Source organism: Moschus berezovskii, chromosome 15 (assembly GCF_049115385.1).
Source record: "Moschus berezovskii isolate FMDL1 chromosome 15, NW_MosBer_1.0, whole genome shotgun sequence".
Lineage (NCBI taxonomy): Eukaryota > Metazoa > Chordata > Mammalia > Artiodactyla > Moschidae > Moschus > Moschus berezovskii.
The window spans coordinates 24,507,536-24,522,799 of NC_142474.1; the positions used below are offsets into that span (position 1 = coordinate 24,507,536).

Sequence of the window (15,264 nt, forward strand, 5' to 3'; positions counted from 1 at the left end):
TCGTGTCCGACTCTTTGCAACCCCATGAATCACAGCACGCCAGGCCTCCCTGTCCATCACCAACTCCCGGAGTTCACTCAAACTCATGGCCACAGAGTCGGTGATGCCATCCACCCAGCTCATTCTCTGTCGTCCCCTTCTCCCGCCCCCAATCCCTCCCAGCTTCAGAGTCTTTTCCAGTGAGTCAACTCGTCGCATGAGGTGGCCAAAGTATTGGAGTTTCAGCTTTAGCATCAGTCCTTCCAATGAACACCCAGGATTGATCTCCTTTAGAATGGACTGGTTGGATCTCCTTGCAGTCCAAGGGACTCTCAAGAGTCTTCTCCAGCACCGCAGTTCAAAAGCATCAATTCTTCGGTGATCTGCTTTCTTCACAGTCCAACTCTCACATCCATACATGACCACTGGAAAAAACATAGCCTTGACTAGATGGACCTTTGTTGGCAAAGTAATGTCTCTGCTTTTTAATATACTATCTAGGTTAGTCAAAACTTTCCTTCCAAGGAGTAAGCGTCTTTTACTTTCATGGCTGCAATCAGCATCCGCAGTGATTTTGGAGCCCCCCAAAATAAAGTCTGACACTGTTTCCACTGTTTCCTCATCTATTTCCCATGAAATGATGGGCCCAGATGCCATGATCTTTGTTTTCTGAATATTGAGCTTCAAGCCAAACTTTTCTCTCTCCTCTTTCACTTTCATCAAGAGGCTTTTGAGTTCCTCTTCACTTTCTGCCATAAGGGTGGTATCATCTGCATATCTGAGGTTATTGATATTTTTCCCGGCAATCTTGATTCCAGCTTGTGCTTCTTCCAGCCCAGCGTTCCTCATGATGTACTCTGCATATAAGTTAAATAAGCAGGGTGACAATATACAACCTTGACGTACTCCTTTTCCTATTTAGAACCAGTCTGTTGTTCCATGTCCAGTTCTAACTGTTGCTTCCTGACCTGCATACAGGTTTCTCAAGAGGCAGGTCAGGTGGTCTGGTATTCCCATCTCTTTCAGAATTTTCCACAGTTTATTCCCAACCAGTAACGCTGAAGAAGCCGAAGTTGAATGGTTCTATGAAGATCTACAAGACCTTTCAGAACTAACACCCAAAAAAGATGTCTTTTTCATTATAGGGGACTGGAATGCAAAAGTAGGAAGTCAAGAAACACCTGGAGTAACAGGAAAATTCGGTCTTGGAGCACGGAATGAAACAGGGCAAAGGCTAATACAGTTTTGCCAAGAGAACGCACTGGTCATAGCAAACACCCTGTTTCAACAACACAAGAGAAGACTCTACACATGGACATCACCAGATGGTCAACACCGAAATCAGATTGGTTATATTCTTTGCAGCCAAAGATGGAGAAGCTCTATACAGTTAGCAAAAACAAGACAAGGAGCTGACTGTGGCTCAGATCATGAACTCCTTATTGTGTGTATTTAGTTATATGCAATTGTATTACATAGGTGGCTTCATGTGACCGCCACCACATTTAAGAAATAGAACAGTTCTTTCACAGGAATCACCTGTGTTACTTTTTTGTAGCTACTGCCACTTCTTTCTTTACTTTCTTCCCTAGACCCTGAAGACCTTTAACCTGTTCTCCATTTTTATAATTTTGTCATTAATATAGTTGATTTTTGCAGGTTAATTTTATACTCTGTTACAGTTACAGTTCAGTCGCTCAGTCGTGTCTGACTCTTTGTGACCCCATGAACCGCAGCACGCCAGGCCTCCCTGTCCATCACCAACTCCCAGAGTTCACCCAAACTCATGTCCATTGAGTTGCTGATACCATCCGACCATCGGTCAGATGGTCGTCCCCTTCTCCTCCTGCCCTCAATCTTTCCCAACATCAGGGTCTTTTCAAATGAGTCAGCTCTTCGCATCAGGTGGCCAAAGTATTGGAGCTTCAGCTTCAACATCAGTCCTTCCAGTGAACACCCAGGACTGATTTCCTTTAGGATGGACTTGTTGGATCTCCTTGCAGTCCAAGGGACTCTCAAGGGTCTTCTCCAACACCACAGTTCTGAAGCATCAATTCTTCGGCGTTCAGCTTTCTTTACAGTCCAACTCTCACATCCATACATGACTACAGGAAAAACCATAGCCTTGACTAGACGGACCTTTGTTGACAAGGTAATGTCTCTGCTTTTTAATATGCTATCTAGGTTGGTCATAACTTTCTTTCCAAGGAGTAAGCATCTTTGAATTTCATGGTTGCAATCAGCATCTGCAGTGATTTTGGAGCCCAAAAAAATAAAGTCAGCCACTGTTTCCCCATCTATTTGCCATGAAGTGGTGGGACTGGATGCCATGATGTTAATTTTCTGATTGTTGAGCTTTAAGCTAACTTTTTCACTCTCCTCTTTCGCTTTCATCAAGAGGCTCTTTAGTTCTTCTTCACTTTCTGCCATAAGGGTGGTGTCATCTGCATATCTGAGGTTATTGATATTTCTCCTGGCAGTCTTGATTCTAGCTTGTGCTTTATCCAGCCCAGAGTTTCTCATGATGTACTCTGCATATAAGTTAAATAAGCAAGGTGACAATATACAGCCTTGACGTACTCCTTTTCCTATTTGGAACCAGTCTGTTGTTCCATGTCCAGTTCTAACTGATGCTTCCTGACCTGCATACAGGTTTCTCAAGAGGCAGGTCAGGTGGTCTGGTATTCCATCTCTTTCAGAATTTTCCAGTTTGTTGTGATCCACACACTCAAAGGCTTTGGCACAGCCAATAAAGTAGAAATAGATGTTTTTCTGGAACTCTCTTGCTTTTTCGATGATCCAGCAAATGTTTGCAATTTGATCTCTGGTTCCTCTGCCTTTTCTAAAACTAGCTTGAACATCTGGAAGTTCACAGTTTACGTATTACTGAAGCCTGGCTTGAAGAATTTTGAGCATTACTTTACTAGCGTGTGAGATGAGTGCAATTGTGCAATAGTCTGAGCATTGTTTGGCATTGCCTTTCTTTGGGATCAGAATGAAAACTGACCTTTTCCAGTCCCGTGGCCACTGCTGAGTTTTCCAAATTCGCTGACATATTGAGTGCAGCACTTTTAGGATTTGAAATAGCTCAACTGGAATTCCATCATCTCCACTAGCTTTGTTTGTAGTGATACTTCCCAAGGCCCACTTGACTTCACATTCCAGGCTGTCTGGCTCTAGGTGAGTTATCACACCATCGTTATTATCTGGATCGTGAAGATCTTTTTTGTATAGTTCTTCTGTGTATTCTTACCACCCTGTGACCTTGCTAAACTCACAAATTACTTCTAGAAGTTTGGTTTTTGTAGATTCCTTGGGATTTTTTACAGACTCTCATGACTGCAAATAGGGACAATTTCATTTCCTTCTTTCTAATCTGTTCCCACTTTCACCATTAATTATGATGTTAGGTATACTTTGTTTTGTATATTGTGTGGGTAAGGGTGGGGTAGTGATGGGTGTGGTCATGTGTCAGTCATTTTTTTCAGGTTGAGGATATTCCTTTTTATTCCTAATTTGCTGAGAGGTGTTTGTTTGTTTTTCTCATAAGTAGGTATTGAATTTTTGTATATTCACAGTATTATGGAACCAATACCATTATCTAATTTTAGAATAGTTTCATCATCCAAAAAGCAACCCTATACTCAAAAGCAACGACTCCTCATCCCTCCTTCCCCTCAACTCCTGGCAACAACTAATCCACTTTTTGTTACTCATATAATATATGGCCTTTTTCACTTAGCATAATGTTTATCTTTGTTATAGAATGTATCTGTACTTCATTCCTTTTAATGGCTAAATTAATATTCCATTATATGGATATGCATTTTGTTTATCCATTCATCAGTTGGTAGACATGGCTTGTTTCCATTTTGTTGTTGTTTCCATTTTTTACTATTATGAATAATGTTGCTGTGAACAAGAGTTTGTAAGTTATAAGTTTTTGTGTATACATGTTTTTATCTTTCTTGGATATATACATAGGAGTAGAATTTCCGGGTCAAATGATAATTTTATGTTTAACTATTAAAGGAATTTGGAGAAGGAAATGGCAACCCACTCCAGTATTCTTGCCTGGAGAATCTCAGGGACAGAGGAGCCTGGTGGGCTGCCATCTATGGGGTTGCACAGAGCCGGACATGACTGAACCAACTTAGCAGCAGCGTTAAAGGAATTATCAAATTGTTTTACACAGTATCTGTGCCTTTTTACATTTCTATCAACAATGTATGAGTTCCAATTTCTCTGTATTCTCACCAGAACTTGTTATTGCCCCTTTTTTTGATTACAGCTATCCTAGTGAGTTTTAAGTAATATCTCATGGTTTTGATTTCCATTTTCCTAATAACTAATGATGTTAAGCATCTTTCCATATGAATTTGCTGGCACTTTGTTTAGGATTTTTGCATCTGTGTTCATGAGGGGTATTGGTCTGTCTGTATTTGTCTTTTCTTGTACTGTCTTTTTCTGATCTTAGGATCAGGATGGTACTGACCTCATAAAAATTACTTGGAAATTGTTTCTTCCTATTTTGTTGTTCTGTGAGAAGACTATGTAGAATTTGTACTATTTCTTCTTTAAGTGTTTGGTAGAATTAACCCATGAAACCATCTGGATCTGGAGATTTATATTTTGGAAGGTTTTAAACTATGAATTCAATTGTTTAAATAATTGTAAGGCTATGCAGTTGTCTATTTCATTCTGGGTGAGTTTTACTGGTTTGTGGTTTCCAAAGAATTGTTGCATTTCATCTAAATTGTGTAGTTTTTTGGAGTGTTCCCTGATTATCCTTTTAATGTCTACAGGGTCCATAGTAATAACCCCTCTTTCATTCTAGATACTGTTAATTTCTGTCTTCTTTTTTCTTTTCAGTCATATTAGTTCAGTTCAGTTCAGTCGCTCAGACGTGCCCGACTCTTTGCGACCCCATGAATCACAGCACGCCAGGCCTCCCTGTCCATCACCAACTCCTGGAGTTCACTCAAACTCATGTCCATCAAGTCAGTGATGCCATCCAGCCATCTCATTCTCTGTCGTCCCCGTTAGGGGCATATTAATTTTATTGGTCTTTTCAAAGCTTTTGGTTTCATTGACTTTCTCCTTTGCTTTTCTTTTTTCAATTTCATTGATTTCTACTGTGATATTTGTTATTTCCTTCCTGCAGCTTGCTTTGAGTTTTTCTCTTATTTTTTAGTTTTATTAAGGTGGAAGCTTTATTGATTTGGGACCTTCCTTCTTTAAACATTTAATGCTATTTGTTTCCATCCAAGCACTGCTTTTAAGTTGCATTGCACTAATTTCAATAAGTTGTATTTTCAGTTTTGTTCAGTTCAAAATATTTTCTAATTTCTTTTGAAACTTCCCCTTTAACCTGTGGATTATTTAGAAGTATGTTGTTTAATTTTCAAGGGAGAATTTCCTGTTACCTTTATGTAATTATTATATTCATTATGGTCTGAGAACATAAATGATTTTGATTCTTTTAAATTTATTAACGCTTGTTTTATGATCTAGTATAGGGTCTGTCTTGAAAACAATATGTTCTATAGTTGCTAGGTGGAGTGTTCTATAAATGTCAATTGAACCTAGTTGTAATAGTGCTTTTCAGTTCTTCCGTATCCTAGCTTATTTTCTGTCTACTAGTTCTCCTGATTACAGAAAAAGGACTGTTTGTGTCTGCAGCTATAATTTTGAATTTGTTTCCCCATGCAGTTCTGACAGGTTTTGCTTCATGTATTTTGAAGCTCTTCTACACTTATTTACAATTATTATATCTTCCTGGTGAAGTAACCCTTTTATTTTTGTATAATGAGTCTTTTGTCTCTGGTAGTTTTATTTTCTTTGAAGTCTACATTTTCTTATATTAAGCCATTCCAGCTCTCCTTTGATTAGTATTACAGTGTATCGTTCCCCATATTTTACTTTTAGCCTACCTATATCTTTTTTTTAAAGTTAGTTTCTTGTGGAAAGCATCTAATTAAGTCATTTTTTAAGTCCATCCTGATAATCTCTGTTTAGTTGATGTATTTATACATTTAATGTAAATGCTGACATGTTTGGATTTAGATCTACCATCCTATTATTTGTTTACTATTTGTTTCTTCTATTTCTCACTTCTGTTTCCTCCTTTCTTGCCTTCTTTTGGAATATCTGAACTTTGGTTTTAGAATTACACTATAATTTATCTGTTTGTTTTTTTTTTTAACTGTATCTTTTGTTGTAGATATTTTTAAATGGTAACTCTAAGGATTAAAAATCAAATTCTTAAATTTTCACACTACTTAGAATCAATATTTTACCACCTTGAGTGAAGTATAGAAACTTTTTATCATTTAAGTTCCTTTAGACTTCCTACTTCATATTGTAATCATAATTGTTTTATATATTACATCTATCTACACTGAAAACCCACTAGACAGTGTTATAATTTTTGCTTTCAACTGTCAAAGATATTTTAAAGAATTCAAGAGGAGAATAGTCTATTAAATTTACCCAAATATTTATCATTCTTATTGTCCTTTTCTTCCTGATGTTCTAACTTTCCTTCTAATATAATTTCCCTTCTGTTTGAAGAATTTTCTTTCACAGTTCTTTCAGAGCAGGTCTGCTGAAGATAAATTTTCTCATCTTACCTTTATCTTAGAATGTCTTTATTTTACTTTTATTCCTGATGGATATTTTTGCTGTGTGTAGAATCCTGGTTGACTGCTCTTTTCTCTCAGCAATATAAAATCCTTGTTCCATATTCTCCTGCTCTTCATGGTTTCAGTTGAGAAATTCAGAATTATTCAGATCATTATTGCTGTGTAAATAACACATCGTTTTCCTCTGATTGCTTGCAAGGTTTTTCTTTATTCTTAGTTTTCAGTAGTAACCAGATTGTTATTTTTTAATTATTATCCTTATAATTATTTAGTTCATCCTCTTTGGGGTTCGCCAGAAGGCTGGAGATTGTAGCTTTATTTACTCCACTCTGTTTTCCTGCCTTCTTCCCACAATTGCACCTGCATCTGGACCCAAACGGTGGGAGGAACAGAAAGAGACAAAACACAAATACCAGCAGAGGCTCACGCTCTCAGGCCCACAGCTACTCTGACTGGAGAAGTTTTTCCTCCCTCAGAGTTTTAGAGACCTATGGGTCCCAGATGTCACAGCCACCACTGCAGGATTCCCTAGGACTGGGTCATGAGATAATGAAGAAAAGATTATAAAAGAAAAATTATTTCCCTCACTCACCTTGAGCATTAGGGGTCTCTTTTCCTAACCCTCAAGTCAGAACTAGGCATTTTCTCTTGTGTTGATTCCCCAGTTCCAGAACTGGGGCTACCTTGAGACCAGGCTGGGGGATACCAGAGGAAGCAAAATTGGTAAATTCACTAGTCAGTGGTGTGTCGAATTCTATCCTTCTACCCCATTTTGCCTGCTAGTATTTTCAGAGTCCTCGAGTAGCTGCTACACGCATTTGCTTCAGGTTTATTATGGCATTCAGTGGGAGGAATGTGCTTCCCAGAACTAGAACCAGAAATGCTTTTGAAAATAAACAAATTTAAGTATTTCTCAATTTGTACAAAACAAAAGCAAAACTACTAGTTTCTTTTGAATAATTCATTTTGTGTTTAAAATCCTCATTGCTTACAATTTCTGTTGTAACTAAACGTTGGCTATCTTCTTCTCAATCACATGCTTTAAGTTGCTGAGGAGTCTTTGCTGGCTAACACCATCCCAGAGACAGTATCGTGGATAGAGATCCTCTCTCTTTCGGGGGGTGAAGTTCCTTGTGGATATTTCTGGGAAATATTTTTAAATGAGGATTTCAGAAATTATCTCCTGATAAACAAACAATAATTAGATGGCTTCCTTTGGTTTTGCTTTAAGTGTAAGTAAGTCACTTATATAATTTAGGTGGGCTTTAGAGCAGATAAAACATTTCATCAATTAACTTGCTAATTTAGCATTAGGTTTTTGTTTTTATACAGCAGGCCTTAATTCACATGGCCTTTTCAACTACAATTTCCTATTCCTACTACAATTGCTCTGTCATATTTTTCCACAAAGTATAATATAATTTGGCCATCTGACAGAAGAATTCAGTTTAAATGAATGAGGGGAAAATATAACCAATGCCAAAAAATTTATAGGCATTTTTGCAAAATTATATGTATTGTTACAGAATGATGGATTTGCCACAAATCAGAGCTACAAAAAAAGATTTAACTCTGAAAAGAAACAGTTCACTTAAAACAATTAATTATTATATATAGTATATTGTAAATATTATAATTGTATATTGTAAATATTAACTATTTCTTACCAGGCCAGTATTGCAGAGTCATGATATGAGGTCAGAGAATTCACTTCATGAATACTTCTCTGGAAAAGTCAGCTTAGGGTGAAGGGTACCAAGTTCAGCCTTGCCAAGAGTAGACAGAGACTTAAGGACTTAGGCATCTCAGAGACTAGGATAGTATCTGACCTCCTGTTCTGTAGAAACTAGGGCTTGGCACAATGCATGCTTACTCTTTCATTTACCTAGTTAATATTTATTAAGCATGTGATATGTGTCAGGCATCATCTAAGCAATGGGAATATGGCAGGAGATAAAACAAAGTCCCTACCTTCATGGAGTGTACATTCTAGTGGGGGTAATAATGAAAGACTACAAATAGTAAAAATTTAATATGGTGCTGCTGCTGCTGCTAAGTTGCTTCAGTTGTGTCCGACTCTGTGCGACCCCAGAGATGGCAGCCCACCAGGCTCCCCTGTCCCTGGGATTCTCCAAGCAAGAACACTGGAGTGGGTTGCCATTTCCTGCTCCAATGCATGAAAGTGAAAAGTGAAAGTGAAGTCACTCAGTCGTGTCCAACTCTTCCCGACCCCATGGACTGCAGCCTACCAGGCTCCTCCATCTATGGGATTTTCCAGGCAAGAGTACTAGAGTGGGTTGCCATTGCCTTCTCCGAATATGTGGTGAAATACAGCAAAACTAGGGCAGAGGAAGTGAAGTAGGAAGGAGTCACTATTTTATTTAGGGTGGTCAAGAAAGGCCTGGCTTCCCTGGTGGCTCAGTACTAAAGAATCCACCTGCCAATGCAGGAGACAGGTCTGATGGATCAGGAAGATCCCCTGAAGAAGGAAATGGCAACCTGCACCAGTATTCTTGCCTGGAAAATCCCATGGACAGAGGATCCTGGTGGGCTATAGTCCATGGCTCGCAAAAGAGTTGGACACGATTTAGCAACTAAACAACTGGAAGAACTGGGAGATGGTTTGGGTAAAGGAGTTACTGACCAGATAGTTAGGGCTGGTTCCCAAGGAGGGAGCACCTTCCATTGCACCCAGATTCTCACAGAGCAGGTGAGAATCCAGGCCCAGGAAGTGGGTGACTTTATCTAAAGTTACAGGACTAGAAGTGGAAGGACTAGGCAGAGAGTCCAGTTTTCTGGACTTTTCCCACTTGTTTTTCCTCTTCTTCCCTGTGACAGTGGATGGAAGACAGACACAGAGGGGAAAGGTGTATAATGAACACTTATTTTAGGTTGTGATTGTTTTTATCTTTCCATCTTTCTGATGATTCACCATCTTAATACCTCAAAGAAAAACATTTTTTATTTTCAGATATTTAAGATTCTTACTATCATTTTTCTAAGTAGTCTGAGTACTGTTTGCATTAAATACTCAGAGGTACTTGAGTGAAAATATTCTTCAAGGAATTAGGATCAAATGACTATTTAAGACCACCATGTGACAAGAAGTGAGTTTGGTATCAACATCCCATGTCACAGATGAGAAAACTGAGGCCCAGAGAGGTGACAGGACTCGTCCAGGGTCACACCACCTGTCAGTGAGCCAACATGCCCTGGGCAGGTGCCACCACCGGCTCTAAGTACAGGCCGGTGTGGAAGTGGAAGAGGCCACCCCTATTCGGTGCATGCTGGCAACGCCGCTCCCGAAATCTCTTGGAGCAAGATGCTAACTATCTCTTTAAGAAGTAAAGTGAAAACGGGGCGCTTACGCAGCTGCCGGCGAGCCGCCGACTGGCTGGTCTCCTGCATCCACCTCACTCTCCCTGTCCCTCCCTCCCTCCCGGCAGCCCCAGCCCCGGCGAGCACCCAGCTAGCCGCCTCCAGCAGGGGCTCCGGAGAGCAGTCCGGCGGCCTGGGCAGGGCAGCCGAAGCCATGGAAGCCTCCGCAGGTGATGACAGGGACCTCCGGGGACCACCGCCCTAGCGGTGCCGCCGCGGCCCGAAGTGCCAAGTGCGGGTGGGGGAAGGGGAGGCTCGGGGGAGCGGCCGGAGCGCTCAGCGGTCGGCCAGCCCTCCCGGCTTTTCGGGCTGCGGCGGCCCAGCTGTCAGCGGCCGGGGGACTCGACCGCCCCGGGTCCCCGCCCACGCTCACCCGCCCCTGTCTGTCTATTTTCCCCACCGCCGCAGGTTGCTGATCTGGGCCAGGCAGCTGCAGCAGCGACTGCAGAGGCGCTGCGCCAAGCCGGGCCGGAGCGGTGAGAGCCGCCGGCGGGGCTGCGGAGGGCGAGTGGACTCAGGTGAGGAGGCCTCGGCGGAGCCGGGAGGGGGGCCGCGTGTGCTGCACCGCTGCGGGCCGCGGGCGGGGGCCGCTCGCTGCGGTAGAATCCCTCAGAGGGCACCGGCCGCGGAGAGGTTAACAGTGACTCATTCTTACCCTCCCTTCATTCCCCTACACCCTTCTAAGCGCCCCACCACCGCCACCACCTTGAAATTCACCAGTTAGAGGATGCTGGTGGCGGCAGAGAAGATGCCCGAAGTGGGCGATTTTAGGGGATTTTAGGGACCACCCATTTCTATTTGTCTTCCTGTTCCAGCATTTGGCAAACATTTAAGCCTCTTTCCTTTTTGGAGGAGGAAGGAGCAAGGGTACCTGAGGGTGGGGGGAGGATGGAACCTCAAACCCAGCCCAAGGTCAAGTGCCAATGACTGCTTCCTTCCCTTATTTCCCCCCTGAGAAGAATCAAGGCCCTGCGGTAGATCTGGAAAAAAATGCCCCTGACCCCCTAGAGTAGGAGCTCTGAGCCTCAGTCTCCCTGGAGCTTCCTCGAGATGTGATAATTTCTCCTTGGGCTCCTCAGCCGGGAGCTGGGCTGTTGGAACACCAACTAACCTGGGGAGTCCCACATTCCCTCCGTCTCCCCTGCTGTCTGAGAAGAGGCCTGTTTCCTCTGCCTTCTCTGTCCATCTGGAGGTGGGATGGGCTGGAGTTGTTTCCCCAAAGAAGGTGATCTCTGCAGGCAGGGTGGGGAAGGGAAGGTGCCAGAGATTGGGGTTCTCGATGTCCCTTAGCCTGCTCAGAGGCCCCAAGTAGCCATCTTAAAATCCTTTAGGCGTGGGTGTCTGTCTGCTTGTCTGTTAAATGCAGGAGTTGGATTAGATGGTCTGTACGATTTTAATATGCCATTCAAGCAGCTCTTACATGTCAGGGGGACATCTCTATTAAAAGCAACCTGGAATTTAAACTTGGGTCTATGAAATAATTGGGGTTTCCTCAGTTGATCTCTTTAACTCAAGACTTCTCAAGAGAAGCATTGACTGTGTGGGTCTTGTAGAACTGGAGGCTTCAGACAGTCCTGTATTGGCATCTCCGTGCCATCACTGGAATGACCTTTGTCAAGCTACTTCCCTCCCCCAAACTTCAGTTTCCTCATCTGTAAATCTGGGAAGGGTTGATGTGAAGACTGAATGAGACCTATATGAAAGCACTGAAAATACTGCCTGTGCCTGGCACACAGTAGGTTCTCAGGGATGTGGTACTTGGGAGGTAGACTGGAGGAAGAGGGGAGGGGTGGCTCCTCTTAGTCCTGAGCTTTCTCACCTCCCCCACCCCACCCGTCTCTTCCGCATCCTTGTAGATGGTTCCCTGCCAGGGGATAACAAGTGCTGGAGTGGGCTGGGCTGCCAGGCTGAGGGGCCTAGGAAGCAAGCAGGAGGTGCAAACATTTCCGCTGCAAGGGTGCTGGCATCATTCCAGCAAATGATGGTCCCAAGGAGGCACATGTAGCCCAGCACTGGGTTTGGAAAATGTTGGCATCAAAGAGCAGAGTCCCTTAGGGAACAGAAGCATCAAAATCTTATGTGCTAACAGGGAAGCAGGGACCAAGCCTTCCTGTTTTCACCTGGATCCCACTCCTGCTCCCTTGCACTCCAGGAGTCTCTCACTAGAATCTCCATGAGATAAGAAGGTCAAGACTTTGGTGTCTTATTTCCTATTCTTTGTCTTCCCTCCTGCTGTCCTGTTCAGCCTTATAGTCACCCTTTCTTGTTGCAGTTTATTCCACAGATACATTCTGCCTCTTGACAGCATGATAAAGAAGGCTCCCCATAAGGGTTCAGTTCAGTTCAGTTCAGTCGCTCAGTCGTGTCCGACTCTCCACGACCCCATGAATCACAGCACGCCAGGCCTCCCTATCCATCACCAACTCCCGGAGTACACTCAAACTCATGTCCACAGAGTCGGTGATGCCATCCAGCCATCTCATTCTCTGTCGTCCCCTTCTCCTCCCGCCCCCAACCTTTCCCAGCATCAGAGTCTTTTCCAGTGAGTCAACTTGTCGCATGAGGGTAGTGCAGGGCATTTTGCTGCTGCACCATTTGGGCTATAAGAAATTATTTCCCCAACTCCACTACATCCCCATTAGTTTGTGAGTTCCTCCCGGCAGAGGCCTGGACTTTTTTTCTCTCTGTCTTCAACCTCTAGCCCATGGCTAGGCATAAAGCAGGTCCTCAGTAAGTGTTGGATAAAGTAAGTTTGAGGAAATTATGTCCCTAATCCAACTAGGTTAGAGAGAAACTACAGGAGTGTGTTGACAGTGTAGGGAAAAGCATTGTTAAGTATAGTGCTGTGCCATTTGTTGGTTGCCATTATTATTGCTCTTACTTTTGCTATTGCCAGTAGCCAACAGTTGTTTTACCTTCTCCCTGAGTCAGGCTTGAAGGAACTAGATGTGCCTTGGGGAATGATGATGTTGACAAACAGGTGGTTCTGGCTGGTGAAAGATGAGCATAAAGAGAAGAAAATTGGGAAGAGAGTGATTCCAGCCTCTTCTTGTATTTCGGGGAAGGAGCAGATAAGGAGATTCAAACAAGTCAAAATGGACATGTAGAAAAAAATCAGGAGACCAGGTCTTGTTCTACAACCACTGCATTGAGTGACCTTGGGCCAATCATACCTCTTCTCAGGACCTCTGGTTCCCCAGGTATAAAATGAGAAGACATGATCCTGAAGCTTCCTTCTGCTTCTGACATTTTGTCAAGTGGATTTTGTTAAATAAAAATAAGACAACTATTATTATTCTGAGTATCATTTATGGAATAGCAGACCATTACCTATTTCAGGTAATCCTTGTAACAGATTATATTGATGTGAAAGTAGAGGAGTCTCAGGCTTAGAGAGAGTGACTTTCCTAAGGCTACAGAGCTCGAAGTGGCAGAACTGTTATCCGACACCTGGTCTATCTGAGTCAAAAGGGGTGAGCTCTTGCAAAGTTTTCGCTACCTGTGAGGTGTGTGAACACTTGTAACTGTGCCTAGGGCTTTGGAGAAGGGAAAGCTGTGAGGGATTCGTGACAAAAGATCAGGCATTTCCCCAGAGGGACTGTTGCGGGGGACTTGCTGGGTTGAGGAGTGTGTGAGTTAGTGCTGTAAAGTCTTCCCTGCAGCACGAGCTTGGCTTTGCTGATGAGTGGCCGGTGCCCCTTTACCAAGGAGAACAGCTGGGAGTGAATGACAGTCATGACAGGCACACGTTTTGAGCTCCTCCTAGGTCCTGTGCTCTGTTTGACACAGGTTCACTTACTCTTCAGATAATCCTATCATGTAGGCTTAGACTTTAATCTTACCCATTTTACAAGTGAGGAAGCCAGGGCAGTGAGACAAAGGATCTTGCCCAGAGTTACACAGCTAAGGTGTGGTAGAACCAGAGACAGTTTAGCTGAGAGTTGAAAGAACTGCTTTTAGTCAGCCTTCTCACTGACAGCATGACTTTGGGTTAGCCAGTTTCTCTCTGCATGTCCCAAATACACTGGATGTCTCTATGACTCTAAAGGACCTAAATGCTGCCTTGTCCTGGAACAAAAGTGGAGGGATTTCCTTGTCTGGCTAAACATGGATCAGCCTTTGTTTATTATTTATTTATCAGGCCCTAGACCAAGCACATAAGTGAAAGTGAAGTCGCTCAGTCGTGTCCGACTCTTAGCGATCCCACGGACTGCAGCCTACCAGGCTCCTCTGTTCATGGGATTTCCCAGGCAAGAGTCCTGGAGTGGGGTGCCATTGCCTTCTCCTAGACCAAGCACATAGGATACAGAAAAGAGTAAGAGGCGATCCCTAATTTCAAGAAGCTCACAGCTAATAGAGGGAGACAAATATCTAAGCCTGTGGGTATGGTTGGACCATCTAGGAGCTGTGATAACACTGATGTGGATGTAATGGGACAGGGAGAAAGGGATGGCCTCTTCCTCTTCTCAGGAAGACTTTAGAGAAATGATGCCATTTTCTGCATTAAATTTTTGTATAATAGTAATAATAATAAATGTTCTACTCAGATTAGGATGTTTCCAACGAGTTTTTGACTCTTGACTTCAGCAACCCAAAAAGTGGCCACAATCTGAGGGACCATGCCACCTCACTCTATGGCTCAGTTCCAAAGGAACCATCCATTTGTCTCAGGGGGCCTGGAACCTTCCCTGTCATCAGAGGCCTCTAGAAGCAGGACTCAGAGGCGCCTCTTGGAAAGCCTGTCTAGTGGCTATAACCATCCAGTAGGCTTGGGGACTTCTTCCTCGTGTCATTATTCTACCTGTCCAGAGCACCTGACACCTGGAGAGGTGAAGGCATTTACCCAAGATTACTCAGCAAGACTGGGATCAGAACTCTGCCCTTATAGGGATTGCATTTCTGAGCCATAACGGTATCTTTCTACATCTAGGTCACTAGGGACCAAAGGGGCTGTATCTTCATTTGATGGGCAGCTCACACTGAGTAAAGGTTTGATGCAGATGATGTGACGCTAAGGGCCCTTAGAGAGAGAAGGCCTGTGTTCCCAGGCTGCTTTGTACTGCTTGATGAACAGGTATTTATGAAGTGTTTGTCATATGCTAGCACCTCTAAATTGAGGCGCTGAGCCAACCAAAAGGGACCATCTGGGAAGCAGCCTGGTAGAGTGGAAAGAGCGAGCGCCGAGGGGCCAGGAGACTGACCTCAGCTCTGCCAGGACTCCCTGGGTGGCCTGAGGCAAGGCTCTTTGCTTTTCCACACCTGC

General features: G+C 43.3%; 1 protein-coding gene across 4 annotated transcripts in view; it reads left to right on the plus strand.

Annotated features, from left to right (window-relative positions):
• The first annotated feature begins 10,050 nt into the window (after positions 1–10,050).
• Positions 10,051–15,264, plus strand: part of SNPH (syntaphilin) — a 45,852-nt gene continuing 40,638 nt past the window's right edge. For 2 of the 4 annotated variants that reach the window (XM_055434571.2, XM_055434581.2), the window contains exons 1-2: positions 10,051–10,171; positions 10,410–10,519. The gene's annotated coding sequence lies outside the window, so the exon portion shown is untranslated. The remainder of the gene's footprint in view (positions 10,172–10,409; positions 10,520–15,264) is intronic. The other 2 variants (XM_088843890.1, XM_055434591.2) reach the window with 1 other exon arrangement.